We start from the raw sequence: 5,827 nt of genomic DNA, 5'->3' as shown, positions 1-5,827 counted from the left end.
TTTTCTCCACATGAATATATATTTAAAAATTTCAAGGTATTACAGACAAGATCTCATATACTAGCGGCAAACAGCTTGCAAGGAAGGGACGTGGCTAATGGACATCCTTGTCCTAAGAGGGACGGGACACTGCTAGGTAGGTGGCTGCACCTAGTGGCTGATCCAGTACATAGGCAACTAGCCAATCAATTCGTCTTCCACCATAAGTGCAACAAATCACTCGGTTCGAAGGATCATCTCCTTGAAAGTTAAGGAGAATGGCACGAATGAATCCTTCCTTGATCGCTGTCTCAATCATTTCCATCTCATGAGATTAAATCCGAATTACTCTTGAGACTCGAAGTTCTTGGTCCATTATACTAGTTTGGATGAGATACGAAATTGGAATGAGATTATCATCGATGATGTTTTCACTTATATGATAGCTACTAACACAAATGAAAAGCGACGATATTGAATCGTGTTCCATTGATTAGTGAAAACATAGAACTAATTGGTCAATATGACAGAAATAATCCATGTTGAATGAGATGAATGAAATAGTTCAATATAATGTCGCTTTATGGAGCAAGGCTTCTCTCATACGCCCTGTAATTGATTGCAGCATTATAAACGTGGTTCATGATACGAAATACACATGGAAGTTTCCAAAGAACTTACATGTACTGATTCAAATAGTTCTAAACCGCATAACACCCTCTCGGTTTAGATGAGGCTTTCACTTTATGGATTCGGAACAATCCGAATGGATGTGGTATACCCGTCTAAGTGAATATGTGATCAGTTAGGGATAATGCCCTTGTGTGTACAAAATTTGAAATTGCTAGAGTTGCAGTTTATGTCAATGACATAAATTTCACTAACTCTAGAAGAGCTTGAGAAAACAAACTCGCACTTGAAGTCACAATTTGAGATGAATGATTTTAGGAAACTCGACACTACCTCGACTTGAAGTTTTGAGCATAGTTTTGAGGGTACTCTTGTCCACCAGTCGAACTACACCCAAAAGGTGTCAACTTCCGAGTATAACCCTGATCGTTTAAACGCTAGATGCAAATGAGACCTTTGAGGAGGTTATGGAGATAATAATTCCATATCTAAGTACAGCTGGAATTTATTGTACTTAGCTTAAAGCACTAGATAAAACATCTTAAGTGTTGATAATCTTTTGGCATAAAGCAGCACTGCGGCTACATGCAACCACCAACTTGGTGTTAAAGATGTTTTTCCATGACTACGTATTTGGGGTTAATCTATCATATGCATCTTAGGATGAATCACACCCCCTTGGTTCTCGAAAAGATGCCTTCCTTGTGTGATACCCTAAATCAGAATACCTGTTTGACCCACACAAGGTACGTTACCAAATGATTATGTCTTTACCATTAGGGAACACCACACTATCTTGGATGTCCACACTATAGACCTTAGTTGCGAAATCCTCGAGCCGTTCCAAGACTCACCATGCCTCACTACGCCACACGTCAGGGACATGGTTGAAAGCTCCTGTTGAATTCGAAGTACCTGTGATTTTCATCCACCTTAAGTCCCAACAACGATCCTTGAAGATAGCGATGCATGTATTAACCAGATCATACCATGGTACCTATAAGAAGTTAATGCCAAGCATATTGTGTCTACATCAGCATGAGCATCAGAAGATTGAAATCAAGGTATGTGATCCCAGACAACTTTTCCGACCTATACACGAGGTCACTGCCGAAGTCTACCTTTCAAAATCTTGAGTATTTACACACTCAAGGGGGAGTGTTGTGATATACATTCTAATACATGTGCATTGTGTAATCCTAATTAGAAATAAATTAGGAATCCTTCGGGACATAGAAGATCTTTCACGTTAAACTTTGTATTATTTGGAGAACAAGTTACTATCATCCTTATAGTATAAATAATGGCATAAAGCATGAGGAATAACATACATAATTCCTCAAGCCTATTCTTCATCTTTCTTCCTCTTTGCCGTGTCCTCTCTTTCTTCCTTAGTTAAATATAGGCCACAATAAGGTTAGTATTTTTAGCATTAATGATGTATTATAGAGTTTACATTCTTAGTAACAAAATTTTTTTAGTGTATTGTCTATTGTGTCCCATTACAAAGTAAGAAGATTTTTTTTTATAGTATTTGGTTTTAGTGTTTTTATCGTAAAGTGTCTTTGTTTTTTAAAGTGTAGTATGTGAAAAAAGTCCAAATACTCAATTGTGGACACAGCTTGAACGCGGAAGAATATAGGGATGGAATTATATGTTCAAATTAATCTGAATTATTTGAGAAGACAGGTTCTTCTTTTAGAATAAACAGCTAATTATATGAGGAATGCAATCATTTAATTGTCGCTGCATGGACTGACAGACAACATACCAGTAATTAACAAGACTTCACTAAATTTCCAAGATCTCTTATGCATATAAACTTCTTTAATCGCTAATGTCATGTCAGCAATTATTGGTATTCTCCATTTTTCTATAAAAACTTGGATATATCATGTGATGTGGTTTTACAATTGTGCGCATTACTTAATACTCCATTGATGCACAAAGTTTGATTATATATTGGTTTTGCCCAAACAATAATCGACATTTGTTTACATATACGTCATATGACAACCATTCATGAGCCCATGACTATAATGCCATATTTATTGAGTTTTCCTAGTTACACCTCAACACACATCTAAGTTCACCTCGATGTGTGTATAAAACCACCACTAGAAGACAAACCCTCATCTATCACGGTGAATGTCCGTGGTAAATTGCAATTCATTATGTACAATGTGCCTGTTAAGTATCTGGGCGTGATAAAAATTCCTAACTTTTACCACGGGCAAAACGCGTTGTTAATTACATAATAATCACAGATGGCGCTCGTGATAGATTAGAGTTAAACACCACGCGCTACGACCATTGTAGATTACTAATTGACCACGACCAATGCCTATTATAAAATGTTTTCTAAAATAAAAAATGATAATTAATTAAAAATACATAAAGAAACAACAAAATTGCAATTTTCTATAATACAATATTTCATGAATGATCATATAGTCAAAATGTATTACAAGATGTACAAAGCTAACATTTATACTAAGAATACCAAATTGTATTACAAGATGTGCAAAGTTAACAACACCACCCATGATTTAAACTACACATGAATCACCAAATAGGCCTCTAATAACAAGGAAATTATCACTTGAAAGACTTCACTTTTCTTTGGACACCTCCAAATGAAGTCATTTGAGAGTGAAATAACATGGATCAGAAAAATTTTTAATTTATCTAATATAAACGAAGCATAACAAAACTGATAGTTTTGAACAGTCCCATCCAATTACTGAAACATCAATAAATTTAATATCATACAGTTTATTCATATATAAAGCTTCGAAAAAAAAAAACTCATGTCTCAATAGCATCATATACAAATTCAATCTACAAACTCATTGATTTCACTAATATAAAAATAAAATAATAATTAAAAAACCCCAAGTACATATCAACTTTATATCCTATTAATTTTAATGGGAGCAAGCTTATTAAATGGAGAAAACCCACTAACTATTGAAACTGAGCAATACAAAATATATAAGAAAGCTAAGATAATTAATTAAAATAAAATAAAAGGACTGAAGAAAGAAAATTTACGCAAAAAAAATTCTACCAAATTCCTCCCACAAGGAGCAGCGCTACAATTTGGTCTCTGCGCCAGCCAACTTAATCGGAGAAGCATTATCAGCCAATACTTAACCTAGAAATTTAAAAGAATATATTGTAAACTACGAATCTTGAAGCATAAAAATCAAACCTAAATTATAGAGATTCATTTAACAAAGGAGGAATAAATGGATGGAAGATTTGCTGAAACAACCCAGCATACCTAAAAACAAAATATGAGATCGTTTGATTGTTAAATTTGAAAATAATTGACTAAAACTCCAAATTGCAAAGTAGATGGAAAATGAAAATAATAATTTTTTGTCAAAAACCAACCTTGCCAGTGAAATCATAGGTGGATTCACTCTTAGACTGGCCAGCCATTGTACAATTCTACCCCAACGTCAATGAAACAAGAAATCTAGCTTTATCAAAACCCCTAATAAACAAAATAGAGAGTTAGAAATACAATGAACCCAAAACAACAAAACAATTGCAGAATTTAGTATCAAATTTCTTCCTTCTTGTTCTTGGACAAAATTGCACCTACAAAACAAATAACACATTTGGTCAAGGCCAAGAGCCTCACGTGCCCACGATGAATATGGGGGGGGAGGTTTGCTTTGGCCGAAGAACTTGCGATGCCAAAGTTAGAATTTTGAGGGCAAAATGTTTGAAGAATTTAGAGAATTTAGCAAGAGAATTGGAATTGAGTTTTGGAGAGAATGAGGGGGTTTATATAGGGGTGTGGCCGGCCACCTTGGGAGGAGATTAACCAGCCACTTGGATGGATTTGTGGGTCAAGTTCATGATTTGTGTTTAATTAGAAAATTAAATGAATAATTAATATAATAAAAAAGGAATGATTTAGGGGTTACCTTGTGGAGAAGATATTATGAGGGATAGATGAAATAGGTTATAAATAAATACCTATTTGGGCACTTTTGACTTGATTAAGGGATGATTGTCCACTGTTTGCACGTAGGAATTCTGGTGTGCCTCGAGGGTAATTTAGTCATTTTTTACCCAAAATTTCACGTGTAGCCTCTTAATTATGTTTGGCTCCACAAATGCCCCCACACCTGTTGGGTTGCTCGCAGAAAATGCAGCAGATGTAGAGATCTTCTTGCTTTGGAAAACTTAGGATTGTTTCCTATTATGATGCAGATTCCCTCCTTAATTGGAAATTAGATCCTTCTAGGAAAGAGAAATACATTTCTCTCAAAGCCTATTTAAGTCCACATTAAGTGGATTATTAAATCAACTTTGGAGAGCGATTTATTCTACCCTACAAGAGAGAGAGAGAGAGAGAGAGAGAGAGAGAGAGCTTAGAGGATATTTGTTCCCCCTCCTCTAGCAATCTTTTACATCTTGCTCGTGCAAAAGATCATTTTTCGTTGCTTGCTTCATCTTCTCTGCACCTCACCGAGGTAAGAAAAAATTATTTTTCCTTGTCTTCTTCTTGGATAGTGTTGTCACAGAGTAACCGTCGAGGTGGTGTAACACGTCGGCTGGTAGGGGCCAGGAGTCGGCTCGGCATGGGCCAAGGAGGTGTTGTGGCAGGGACCACTGCTTGGATTGCTTGGCTTAGCTAGAGCCAAGGGCAACTTGTGCAGTTAGGGCCACAAATTGTAGCACTGGGGTGCAGTGCTAGGCGAGCCGCATGGCTCATGTCCTTTGTGCTCTTGGACCTGATGCCGGCCAAGCCGGCGATTGAGAGAAATGAGGAGGTCGCGGGTCTCATAGGCTATTATAATGCTGGGCATGCAGGCCTCCTGCCTGCTGGTCCGAGAGAAAAAAAAATGAGTGAAAAGCCAGTATAGATTGAGCTCCCCTACTGAGTACTATGAATGGCATTGGCTGCTTAGTTTTCTTCGCCGGGAGAAAGGTGGGCTGTTCCCGAGAGTGAAGGTAAAGAGGATCAAGGTGATATGAGCATATTTATACGATTTAGTTAGCTTGTTTTCTTGTAATTATGTTGTTAGTTCTTAGTTATTCATGTCCTTTAAGCTATTTTCGTGTGTTTGTAGGTCCAAAGGATTAAAGAAGCAAAGAAGTGCATTTTGGAGCCTTTTGGAGCAACTTTGGGCTTGGAATGAATATCACATGCTTGGAGCTAAAGGAATGGACGAAATTGAAGACCTAAAGATGTATG

Source organism: Malus sylvestris, chromosome 16 (assembly GCF_916048215.2).
Source record: "Malus sylvestris chromosome 16, drMalSylv7.2, whole genome shotgun sequence".
Lineage (NCBI taxonomy): Eukaryota > Viridiplantae > Streptophyta > Magnoliopsida > Rosales > Rosaceae > Malus > Malus sylvestris.
The sequence above is the reverse complement of the archived record's forward strand: the minus strand, read 5'-3'. Positions refer to the sequence as shown.